This window comes from Colobus angolensis, unplaced genomic scaffold, assembly GCF_000951035.1.
Source record: "Colobus angolensis palliatus isolate OR3802 unplaced genomic scaffold, Cang.pa_1.0 Scaffold179, whole genome shotgun sequence".
Taxonomy (NCBI): domain Eukaryota; kingdom Metazoa; phylum Chordata; class Mammalia; order Primates; family Cercopithecidae; genus Colobus; species Colobus angolensis.
In genome coordinates this window covers 6,082,986-6,096,585 of record NW_012114921.1, presented here as the reverse complement: position 1 = coordinate 6,096,585, position 13,600 = coordinate 6,082,986, and the positions used below count along the sequence as shown (strand labels likewise).

The window sequence follows — 13,600 nt, the reverse complement described above, 5'->3', positions numbered from 1 at the left end:
ATCCATGCACTTACTCAAGAATTTCCACAATTCCTAGACTTCAATTTGAGCTCCAATAAACTATCCAGCAGTCCCCTGCCTTTTTCTCTCTCTTTATCTAATCATGGTCCATCAAAATTACTCAAACATCAAAAACTATCAACACCTTGCCCTTCTCTCCTTTTCCAAAATTTAACTGGCAAAATCCCAGCTTTGGGATAGTTGAACTCAACTTTCTCCCAACTGTCATTATATTGAAGCAGCCAAATGTCCTAGAGAACATTACAAAATCCAGTTAACTGCTTTCACTTGAAAGTTATGATTACCTTCTGCTTTGGTTTGAATGTGTCCCCCAAAGTTCAAGTATTGAAAACTTAACCCTCACTGCAACTGTTGAGAGGTGAGATCTTCAAAAGGTGATTGGATCATAAGGGCTCTAGCCTCATGAATGGATTAATGTTATTATCACAGGCGTATATTAGTTATCAAGAGAGTGGGTTCCTGATCAAAAGGATGAGTTCACCCCCCTTCCCTTGTTACTCTTGCTCTCTTGCCCTTCCACCTTCTACCATGGAATGACATGGCAAGAAGGCCCTCACCAGATGCAGGTACCTTGGACTTCCCAGCTCTAGAACTTCAAGAAATATGTTTCCTTTCTTTAGAAATTGCCTAGTCTGTGGTATTCTATCATAGCAACACAAAATAGGCTGAGACACTTTCCTACATATGATTACCCTACCTCAAATGGGAATTCAATAGGATTTTCCACTAGCCCTTCCCTTTAGCTAATGAGCTTACTTTCTTTTCTTTTTCCTTTTTTTCTTTTTTTTTTTTTTTTTTTTGAGATGGAGTCTTACTCTGCCTCCCAGGCTGGAGTGCAGTGGTACAATCTCAGCTCACTGCACCCTCTGCCTCAGGGGTTCAAGTGATTCTCCTGCTTCAGCCTCCCGAGTAGCTGGGACTACAGGCGCCCACCACCACACCAGGCTAACTTTTTATTTTTAGTAGGGACCGGGTTTCACTATGTTGGCCAGGTTGGTCGTGAACTCCTGACCTCAGGTGATCCCCCGCCTCGGCCTCCCAAAGTGCTGAGATTACAGACGTGAGCCACTGCGCCCAGCCAATGAGCTTACTTTCAATGAGAAAACAGAAATCTTGGCAGAAGAACTACATCTTCCTACCCTCAAATCTATGTGCCTCCCTGTATCTGCATCCATGTTCTCCTTCTTCCTTTCAGTTACAATGAAGGAGGTGTTCTTCCTCTCATCCAGAGCCAATTCTCCCTTATCCCTGTATTCCTTCACTCCCTCTCATCTGGTATAATCTGCTGTTTCAGCTACGTCAACCTTTCCCTCTCTGTTAGATATATTCAGTCATTCAACAAACATTTACTGAGCATCTACAAAGTACCAATACTAATCCAGTTGAATAAGAGAAAGGCCTTGTGCTCTTAGAGTTTATGGTCTAGTAAGAGATGCAGACAGAGAAATACACAAATAAATACATAATAGCAAGTCTATGTGTATGTGTGACTATTGGGGGAGGGGCATGCATGGGGCATGGTACATAAGAGAAGATAATCAAGACAGGCTTCTCTGAGAAAGTTACTTAAGACCTCAATTAAATGAGACAGCAAATCATAGTAATATCTGGAAAAGCATTTTAAGCAGAAGGAGTAATAAGTACAAATGTCTTAGATGAGAATATACTGGGCACGTAGAACAGCAAAAAGATTGGCAAGGCTAAAGTTGAGTAAACAAAGAGAATTGTGGTAAGGGACTGAGATCAGAGATGTAACCAGAGGTCAGACTGTGTGGAACTTTACAGGCCACAATACATTTGGCTTTTGCAGCAAATGTGGAAAGACACTGACGGGTTTTGAGCACTGATCTGATTTATGTTTTTAAATAGACCACTCTAGCAGCAGAGGAGAATAGGCTGCAGGGGAACAATGCAGAAGTGGAGATACCATTAGGGAGTCATTACAATAATCCAGGTGAGAACTAATGGTGGCTCTGATGATTGGCAATAGGGGGAGTGAAGTAATTCAAAGGCAGATACATTTTGAAGGTAGAGTCAAATGGTTTAAAGATTAGATACAGCATGTGATTAAAAAAAGGAAAAATTAAGATGATATCTAAATTTCTGGACTGATCTGAGAAATACTGGGTGAATATAAACAAGTTCTGGTGTCTCCTATTCAAAGACAGACAGACAGACAGACACACACACACACACACACCTTTCCCTTGACACCCACATCCTCCTCCAAATACCACTTATTTCTCTGCTCCCCTTCGTAGCAAAACTTCTCAGAACAACTGTCTACTTAAACTATCTCCACTTCCTCCCTTTCTGTTTGCCAACTAACAATCTACAATTTCATCAAAAGCAGTCTTGTCAAGATTATCAGTCATCCCCATCTTGCCAAAATAAATGCTTATTTTTCTGTCCTCACATTACTCAGTATCTTGGCAGCATTAAATGTAATTGACCTCTCTTCTCTTTCAAATACTCTACTTTCTTGGCTTCTAGGGAAGTACACTCACTTGGCTTTCCTTTCATCTTTCTGTCTACTCCTGTCTCCTTTGCATAATCCTCCTTCTCCAGCTATCATCCACATATCCAAGGCTTGGGACCTTCGTTGCTCAGAACCTTCCTTACTGATACACTACACTTTCCCCAAGATTATTTCCTCCATTCTCATGGCTTTACATATTAATATGTTGATGATGCCCAAGTTTTAATCTCTAGACCAAACAGCTCTCTTTCAGCCTAAAAATCATCTATTACACAACTCCACCTGCGTTTCTCATCAGTACCTTAAATCTAACAAGACCAAATGGAACTCTTGGTTTTCACAGCATCATCATGAGTTGTAATTATATTCGTTTACTTATTATACATCTCTCTCAATAAACGATAAGCTTTGTAAAGGAGCAACGGTATGCTTTTGTAAGTCTGCTGTGCTTACCAATGTATACTCAGCAACTAAATAGGACTTGGCAAGAGTAAGCACTCAGGGCCAGGTACGGTGGCTCATGCCTGTAATCCCAGCACTTTGGGGAGGCTGAGGTGGGTGGATCATCAGAGCTCAGGAGTTTGAGATCTGCCTGGGCAATGTGGTGAAACCCTGTCTCTACAAAAAATACAAAAGCTAGCCAGGTGTGTGGCATGCACCCGTAGTCCCAGCTACTCAGGAGGCTGAGGTGTGAGGAATGCTTGAGCCAAAAGGTCAAGACTGCAGTGAGTGAGCTGAGATTGCTCCACTACACTCCAGGCTGGGCAACAGAGAGAGACATTATCTCAAAGGAAAAAAAAGAGTAGACACCCAGTATCGACACCAAAATTTACTAGACCCTGTCGCTGCCTTCAAAAATCTCACAGACTAATGGGAAAGGCAGACACATTAACCACAATAACAATACAATATGGTAACTGCCACTATTGAGTGGTGAGAGGAAAGACATAGGTGCTGCATGAATCCAGAAGAGGGGCACTTAATAGCCTAGGAGTCAGGGGACTTGTAGAATAAGTACAGCTATTAAGTGCCTACTATATAATTATTATCTTTTCTTTTTTATATGATTATTTTTAAGCTTTATAATAACCCTTCAAAGTAGGTATAAATATCTTCCATTTTTATATATGAAGCTTAAAAATATTAAAAATCAGGTAACAGTAAGTGGTAGAACCAGGATTTGAACTGAAGTCAATCTACTTTTAAGCCCCCCTCCCCTTTTTTTGTTACATCATAAGAAGTCACTAAAAGTATCTTTTATAATTGCCACCTACTATCTGTTCGACTTTAAATAAAGCACATACTTCATGGTCTCTGTTTGACCATGAAGCTCATTACCAGTCCTAAAGCCCTATCTACCCCACTCCTTTTCCTTTACTCATTGAGGATTGAGGCTCAATCCTCTCCTATTAGTCTGTGAGTCTTTCGAGGGCAGAGAAAGGGTCCAGTAAATCTTGATGTCTATTCTTGCCTGTCAGTGGCAACCCTAGGCTTTCAGGCTATAGCATCTGAGCATTTTTTCACAGCTTGAAAATGCATTCGGGAACAACCACAATAACATCTATATGGCACTTTACAAAGCATTTTCACACATTCATGATTTCATCTGATCCTCACCAACCATATGAGGTGTTAAATCCCTATTCTATGGAGGCCAGTGGAAGTAAAAATACCTAGCCTAGCTACATCTGGTCTCTGGACTCTACACCCCACCAGAAATTGAATTTAAGAAAATGGAACAGGGAGGAAAGGAAGGAAGAGATCAAATGACTCATAGAGGGAGCTCAGCACATAGTCACCCAAGTGGCCTCAAGCCAGAAGTTAACAGGGACAAAGTCTGTTTCCCTTGCAAGGTAATGAGTGTTTGTTTGGCCATGGCACAGTGACCTGCCACATGGGATTATTCTTTTTTTCATGTCAGCAGTACCTAGAGTCTCCCCCCAAAAGTAGGCAGAAAAGAGGAGACAGGGAAACTCCTTGTACACTGTATGTATACACCAACTCAGGAGATAATAGGATATAAGAGAATAGATATCACCTTCAGAGAAGACTTAAGTTTAGGTCCTAGCTCTGCCACTGTCTTGCTAAATCAAAAGTGCCCTCTTCTACATTATTACAGCCCCTTGTGCTTCCTTCTACAATACTTACCACATGAGCTTCCACATTCCTTGACCTGCATTTGAGGGCAGCAACTGAGGCCAGTTTTAATTTTTGTATCCCCACCAACCTAGTACCATAATTACCATAATAAGCCTGGGAGGCTGAAGCTACAGTAGGCCATAATCGTACCACTGCACTCCAGCCTGGGCAACAGAGCAAGATCCTGTCTCAAGAAAAGAAAAAGAAAAAGACAGGCAATAATAGATACTGGCAAGGACGGGGAGAAAGAGGAACCCTCATATGCTGTTGGTGAAAATGTAAATTAGTAGAGCCACTATGGAGAAATATATATAAATACACACACACACACACACACACATTCCACATTCTGACAGTGAGTGTCAATAAAACAGCAACTTTGTCATTCTCATCTCTGCTTTCCTTCTAACTCCCCGACTTTAAGGACAGAGCTCACAAAAATTTTGTTGATTAACAAAGTGAAGAGACAACCCACAAAATGGAAGAAAATATTTGTAAGCTATCCATCTGACAAAGGATTAATAACCAGAATATATAAGGTGCTCAAACAACTAAATAGCAAAAAAAAACCAAGTAATCCAATTTAAAAACTTGCAAAGATCTGAATGGACGTTTTTCATAACAAGACATACAAATGTCCAACAGGTACATGAAAAAAATGCTCAACATCACTAACATCAGAGAAATGCAAATCAAAACCATAATGTGGCATCATCTCACTCCAGTTAAAATGGCTTGTATCAAAAAGACAGGCAAAGGCTGGGCACGATAGCTCATGCCTATAATCCCAACACTTTGGGAGGCCAAGGCAGGTAGATCACTTGAGTCCAGGAGTTCACGACCACCCTGGGCAACATAGGGAGACCACACCTCTAAAAAAAATTTTTTTTTTTTTTATTAGCCAGCATGCTGGCATGGGCCTGCAGTCCCAACACTTCAGAGGCTGAGGTAGGAGACTGCTTGAGCCTGGGAGGTTGAAGCTACAGTAGGCTATGATCATACCATTGCACTCCAGCCTGGGCAACAGAGCAAGACCCTGTCTCAAGAAAAGAAAAAGACAAAGACAGGCGATAATAGATGCTGGCAAGGATGGGGAGAAAAAGAAACCCTCGTATGCTGTTGGTGAAAATGTAAATAAGTAGAGCCACTATGGAGAATAGCATGGAGGTTCCTCAGAAACTAAAAATAGAACAACCATATGATTCAGCAATTCCACTATTGAGTATATATCTAAAAGAAAGCACATCAATATATGAAAGATATCATACTCCCATGAACACTGTAGCACTATTTATAACAGCCAAAATGAAAATGTATACATATATATATGTATATATACACACAACAGAATATTATTCGGCCATAGAAAAGAATGAAATCCTGTCATTTACCCCAACATGGTAAATGTTTATGTGGGAGGTAAAAAGATGAATCTCATGATGATACAGAGTAGACTGACTGGTGGTTACCAAAGGCCAGAAAAGGGAGTAGGGAGGAGGAAGGGGAAAAAAGGATATAAATGTACTTACTGAAACTGTACAGTTGAGTACAATGGAATATTATTCAGCCATAAAAAAGAATAAAATCCTGTCATTTGCAGCAACATGGATGACACTGGAGGCCATTTTTTCAGATTAAAAAAAAGCCAGGTACAGGAAGACAAATATCACATGTTCTCACTCATATGTGGGAGGTAAAAAAGTAGATCTCATGATGACACAGAGTAGACTGGTGGTTACCAAAGGCCAGGAAAAGGAGTGAAGAGGATGAAGGGGGAAAAGAAGATATAAATGTACTTACTGAAACTGAACTGTACACTTTAAACATGATAAACACGGTAAATTCTTTCAAATTTTTTAACTAAAAAAAAATTTGCTGAGTAGAAATCAGTTCAAAAAGCCAGTAATCAAAGGGGAAGATTATTAACCTATACAGTCCCCTTTCCCAGACTATAATCTCTCTCTTTCTATACACAGCCCTACCCCAAATAACCCCTATCTTGTCCAGGCCACTGTCTTCTTCAAAAGAGCACTGTCTTCTCCTCCAGGCCTCCTCCTCCTGTCCCTCCAACCCATCCCTGCTATCCTCCCTCTTCTTCCCTGAGCTACCTCCTTTCCTCCACAGCCATCTCACAGCTGCCAGAGTTTCTGGTCCTCCCAGTCACTTACCTCACTAAAGGGAACTTGAGCCTCTGCCCAGCACTACTTGACATTCTTGCTCTCCTCCCACTCAGGCCCCCCATTTCCCATCTTGCTTATTCCCTACTGCCTACCTGCTGCCCCACCACCACCAGAAAAGATAGGAAACAAATGCAGGAAGAGCGAGTGCTTCTTGGCAGGCCCAAAGCAAGGCACAGAGGCAGTAAAGAGAGAGAATGGTACCTGGGGAAGATAAAATTTGGAGGTAAAAGCTAGAAGCAGGTGAGTTAGGTAGAAAACAACGTTTGGACCTCACAAACACAGAAAAGGTCTCTACAAACCAGTAACCTACAAATAATGAGAAAGCTTAACCAAAAATTTTTGAAAAGAGAAGAAAGCCTAATCAAGAGGGGGAGGATCCAAGAGAGGGAAGGAAAAACTGGCTACACAGGGGGAGAAATACAAAAGGGGAAGCAAGAGGGGAGGAGGAAGGGTGAAGGGGATGGCAGGAGAAAAGGTAGGCAGGGGGCAGGAAAAATGATCAGGAGGAGGAAATAGAAAGAAAAGCGAGGAGAGGAAGACATAGAGTCATGAACACACTAGGGGGAGGAAAGAGGTCCAAAATAATCAAAGTAGGTTATTATCGGGCCTGACATGAGCTTCTTGGTGCCAGGTAATAAAGAAGGAAGGAATTATAGTGATTAAGATATTACCACAGGCACGTCTGTCATTAACTTAGCAAAATAAGGAAGGGGCTCCAGAGAAGAGAGTCTAGTTTAAAGCAACTTTATATCTAAGGACAGAAAAATTGGCCAGTTTAGAAGCATTAACATACCTTGACCTTCTACTTTCCAACCCTACCTCCCTATACCTAACGCACCTACGCACCACACTAAAAATAAGCATCAGCATTCTCAGACTTTGCTTTGCCCCTGAAGAACCAGCAAGATGCCATTCGAAAGGCTAGCTGGAAGACAGGATACCAAAGTCTACTTCCCAAGTTCTCCTCTCTTCTACAGTGTTGAGGGATGGATATCTCTGCAGCCCATTTTAGCACTTTAAACCAGCTCACCTTTCCAAAAGATGGTTTGACGGTCTGGAAAAGGCAAAGTAACAAACAATGTCAAGTCCTTCACTGCACAGATATGGCAACTCAAGCACAGAGGATGTCTGAACAGGACCAGTCCCCCCAGTCTCCTCCCTCCCAGTTCATTCAACCTCTTAACAGAGAAAAGCCCCCACAGTCCCAGCAGGCCAGCGACTAAGCCAAAGCAGAGGAAAGCACCACCTTGGCCACCAAGTAGAAGGGGGCTTGCAAAGGAGCAGAGCTTCTGAGGCAGAGCAGTTCCCCAAAGGCGCAGCTTCCCCTTCACACCCTTCCCTGGGCAGAGCTCTGATTCCAGTGCAGGCCTAGCCCTGGGTGGGCTCATCTAAAGGTTCCACCCTCAGCCCCTTCTCTCATTTAGGTCCTTTAAGGTAAGAGGAAAGTAAGACACCCCTCAAAATCTACTGGATCCCGTGTCACCATTCTCCGAAAGCCGGAGGAGATCCCCCAGAACCCGGCCCAGCTAGGGGAGCCCCAAGCAGGGCCGGCATTACCTGGTGGGAAAGGCTGGCCCCGGCATCTCTGGAGATTGTTTCCGTCGCAGAGCCGCACCTCTGCCTGCCCAGCCGGGTACGCACAAGGCCCCTGCTCCACCGGCTCCGCTCGATTCGGCTGGGCTGGGCTCCTGGCAGCTCAGCCGCCAGCTCCCGAGGTGCAGCACGCTCGCGCCCTCGCAGGGCGGCAGCCAAGGCGCCGCGTCGGGGTTGGCGAAACAGAAGGGGCGGGGGAAGAAAGGAGGGAAGGAGGCGGGAGGAAGCCGCGCGCTTCTCCTTTTCTGCAAAGCAGAGCTGAGGGCGGGGAGACGGCTATCTTCCCACCGTCTCAGCTATTCTCCCCACCCAGTCTCCAGCAGGAGGTAATTTCTCTCCAGGGCCAGGTTTTCCAGGGCTTGTCAGAATCCTGTGTGAGCTCCAGAATCAAGGAAGACAACCAGAGCTCCTCTGTGCCTTAGTTTCTACAGCTGAGTATAGAGGAGTCTCTTCTAGGATTCCTCAGGTCAGACCTAGGATTCACATTAGGCCTCAGGGAAAGAGATACACCTCCCCCCTCCCCAAACGTACCAGGTTCTAATTCTAATGCTCCAGGAAGAACGCTAGGTGGGCCCCTATAACTGCTTCTAAGCAAAGAAAGCTCAGCAGCTGCAGCTGCTACATTATTATTATTATTATTATTATCATCATCATCATCATTTTGAGACAGAGTCTTGCTGTGTGCCCAGGCTGGAGTGCAGTGGTTGGATCTTGGCTCACTGCAGCCTTGACCTTCCCGGGCTCAGGTGATCCTTCCACCTCAGTCTCCCAAGTAGCTGGGACTACAGGTACCTGCCACCACACCCTGTTACTTTTGTATTTTTTGTACAGATGGGGTTTGCCATGTTGCCGAGGCTAGTCTCAAATCCTGTTCTCAAGCAATCCTCCTGCCTCGGCCTCCCAAACTGCAGATTACAGGCGTGAGCCACCACACCTGGCCACTGCTACCATTTATTAAGAACTACCGTGTACCAGGTACTTTATAAATGTTATGTCTCTCTCAAAACAACCTTATGAAGTAGGCACTATACCAATTCACATATGTCAAAACGGAGGTCCAGGGAAAATGTCCAGGGCTCATACAATATTTTTTAACCAACTATTGTGCATCAGGCATTGTGATGGAACCTGAGCTGAACAACACATTACAGAACATTTACCAACATGGCCCAGACTAGTAGTGCCTCTAGTAGTGCCTCCCAATTACTGAAACAATAAAACACACCTTCACACATTTGCAAATGCTCCCTAGGAGGAGGCATGACAGAAGTCAGATTATATGGTGTCTTTCGGGTCATAATTAGGTGTTAGGCTTTTGTTCCAAGTTTTATCAGTGGGAAGGCTTTGAAAGGTTTGAAAGCAGGATGACAAACTCTAACTTACATTTTTTAAAAGATCACTGGCTGTTCAGCAGAGAAAGGGGGTAGGAGTGGAAATAAGAAACAAGATAATAAATTCTCTCAGAGGTTCAGGCAACAGAAAATGGTAATGATTTAGACTAACATATTGTAAGATAATGTAAAAAGAAGCAAGCATATTTTCTAAAGACACAGCTTGGAAGAAGCAGCAGCAGAACTTGGTGGAAAACAGAATACAATGGGTGAAAGAAGTCAGTGACTTCCCCAAGACCACACATCTGGTAAATGCTCAGGAGTTCAAGGCCAGCCTGGCCAACATGGTGAAACCCCATCTCTACTAAAAATACAAAAAATTAGCTGGGTGGTGGCGGGCACCTGTAATCCCAGCTACTCGGGAGGCTGAGGCAGGAGAATCCCTTGAACGCAGGAGGCGGAAGTTGCAGTGAGCCGAGATCGCACCACTGGACTCAAGTCTGGGCAACAAGAGCAAAACTCCATCTCAAAAAAAGAAAAAGGAAAAAAAAAAAGAATTGGTCAATAATAGAGACTCGGAGAGTTGCTGTAGTCTGAGGATTCAGCTTCAAAGTCATTTTAAGATTTTTTTTTAACCCCACACCACGTCCTTCATCCCAATTTACACAGGGTGAATGAAGCCAGAAGTAGTCCTCTGCCTTAGACACAGCTTTTCAAACTAATAATCAATAATCATAGGAACTTATCTTACTCAACTTCCCACTCCATGCAGCATCCCCTTTGGATGGTCTTCCAGGCTTTTCTGAAACACTTGCAGGAATGAGGAGCTCACTTTCCACTAGCACTATGAGGCAGTGTTTCCTCACATACAGCCAGGTGGCTCTCTGTAAATTTCTAATTCTGCTCCAGGAGCAACGTCCTCCAGGGCAGGTCACATTAAAGGCTTGCAACTATGTATGTATGTAAGCTAATTTATTATGCCCCTCCACTTTCTCTCTTCTCCAAGATAAATACTCCCAGTTCTTTGATAAATACTCCCAGTTCTTTTACTCGTTTGTTCATTCAACAACTATTTAAGCATCTTGTGCAAGTCACTAGGGATAGACACATCAGTGAACAGAACCACATCTTCCAGGAGCTGATGATTTTATGGTTTAGTATGGTGGCTTTCAATTACCCCTGTCCACCAAAATAACCTGGAAAGCTTTAAATATGTGTAAATATACTAGAGTCCCAGCAGAGATTCTGACTCGGTTGGTCTGGGATGTGGCCTAGGCAATATATTTTTATAGATATAACTATATTGATATCTATTGGAAGACTGAGTTACTATAAAGCTACAGTGATAATGACAATGTGGTATTAACGAAAAAATAGATAAACAGATCAGTGGAATTGAAGTAAATAGCCCAAAATAGACCCATACAAATGTGGTTAACTGACTGTAAAAGAGAAAAGGAAATTCAATGAAGAAAGGACGGTCTTTTCAATGAATTGTGCTAGAACTGGACATCCACATCCAAAAAAATGAACCTAGACACAGACTTTATGCTTTTTACAAAAATTAACTCAAAATGGATCACAGACCATTGCATTTGCAAAATGCAAAACTAAAATGTCTAAAATATAATGTAGGGGAAAATCTAGATGACCTTGGGTTTGGCAATGACTTTTTAGATATAGTCCCAAAAGCAAGATCCATGAAAGAAAAAAATTGACATGTTAGACTTGATTAAAATTTAAAATTTCTGCAAAATACAGTGTTAAGAGAATGAAGAAACAAACCATAGACTGGGAGAAAACACATCTGATAAAAGGCTTGTATCAAAATATACATAGAACTCTTAAAACTCAGTAAGACGTGACCCAGTTACAGAAAAAAAAAAGCTGGGCAAAAGATCTGAACAGACACTTCACCAAGGAAGATATACACATGACAAGCGTATGAAAAGATGCTCAGCATCTTTTATCATTAGAGAATTGCAAATTAAAACAACAATGAGGTATTACTACACATCTATTAGAATAACTAAAATCCAAAACACTGACAACACCAAATGGTGATAGGGATATGCAGCAACAGGAACTCTCTCATTCATTGCTGGTGAGAATGCAAAATGGTACATCCACTTTGGAAGATAGTTTAGGAATTTCTTACAAGCTAAATACAGTTATGTGTCACTTAATGACAGGCATACATTCTGGGAAAGGTGTCATTAGGTGATTTCATTGTTATGTGAACATCACAGAGTGTACACATACAAACCTAGATGGTACAGCCTACTACACACCTAGCCTATATGGTATAGCCTACTACTGCTCCAAGACTACAAACTTGTATAGCATGTTACTGTACTGAATACTAGGCAACTGTAACACAATAGTATTTATGTATCTAAACATACATAAACATAGAAAAAGTACAGTAAAAATATGCCATAAAAGATTAAAAACAAAACAAAACAAAAAAAACAGTACATCTGTAAAGGGCATTTACCATGAATGGAACTTGCAGGACTGGAAGTTTCTCTGGGTGAGCCAGTGAGTGAGTAGTAAGTGAATGGGAAGGCCTAGGACATTATTGTACACTATGGTAGACTTTATAAACAGTATATGTTTAGACTACACTAAACTTTAATTTTTTTCTTTCTTCAATAATAAATTAATCTTAACTTCCTATAAGTTTTTACTTTATAAACTTTTTAATTTTTTAAAAACATTTTGACTTGGCCGGGCACGGTGGCTCAAGCCTGTAATCCCAGCACTTTGGGAGGCCGAGAAAGGCAGATCACAAGGTCAGGAGATCAAGACCATCCTGGCTAACATGGTGAAACCCCATCTCTACTAAAAAATACAAAAAAAACTAGCCGGGTGTGGTGGCAGGCGCCTGTAGGCTAGGCGAGGCTGAGGCAGGAGAATGGCGTAAACCCGAGAGGCAGAGCTTGCAGTGAGCTGAGATCCGGCCACTGCACTCCAGCCTGGGCGACAGAGCGAGACTCTGTCTCAAAAAAAAAAAAAAAAAAAAAAAAAATTTGACTCTATTGTAGTTAATACTTGGCTTAAGACACAAGCACATTGTACAGCTATACAACAATATTTTCTTTATAGCTTTATTCTAATGCTTTTTTGTATTCTTTGTAGTATTATTATTAGTAGTAGTAGTAGTAGTAGTAATAATAATAGAGTCTCAACTCCATCACCCAGATAGGAGTACAGTGGCATGATCTTGGCTCACTGCAGCCTCCACTTTCTGGGTTCAAGCAATTCTTGTGCCTTAGCCTCCCGAGTAGCTGGAATTACAGGCATGTGCCACCATGCCCAGCTAATTTTTGTATTTTCAGTAGAGATGGAGTTTCACCATGTTGTCCAGGCTGGTCTCCAACTCCTGAGTTCAAGCTATTCACTTGTCTCGGCCTCTCAAAGTGCTCGCATTACAGGTGTGAGCCACCACGCCTATCTATTTTTATTTTTTTACCTTTTAAACTTTTTGTTGAAAACTAAAGTCTACATCTACACAGGGTCAGGACTGTCAATATTAGTGTCTTCTACCTGTACATCTTGTCCCACTGTCAAGATTAGTGTCTTCCACCTCTACATCTTGTCCCACTGGAAGATCTTTAGGGGCAGTAACATGCATGGAGCTGACATCTCTTATGATAACAATGACTTCTTCTGGAAGACCTCCCAAAGGACCTGCCTGAGGCTGATTTATAGTTAACTTTTTTTTATAAGTAGGAGTACACTCTAAAATAACAACAAAAAGCATAGTAAATATATACACCAGTAACAGAGTCATTTATCATCATTATCAAGCATTATATAATACATATAATTATGTGTTCTATACTTTTATATGA

The 13,600-nt window shown here is 42.1% G+C and overlaps 1 protein-coding gene across 2 annotated transcripts in view; it reads right to left on the bottom strand.

The window, feature by feature from the left end:
- The window catches only part of PAK1 (p21 protein (Cdc42/Rac)-activated kinase 1), a 94,856-nt gene extending 86,195 nt beyond the window's left edge, over positions 1 to 8,661 (bottom strand). Inside the window, exon 1 of one of the 2 annotated variants that reach the window (XM_011938936.1) lies at positions 8,377 to 8,661. The gene's annotated coding sequence lies outside the window, so the exon portion shown is untranslated. The remainder of the gene's footprint in view (positions 1 to 8,376) is intronic. The other variant, XM_011938937.1, reaches the window with a different exon arrangement.
- Between the last annotated feature and the right edge of the window lie 4,939 nt (positions 8,662 to 13,600).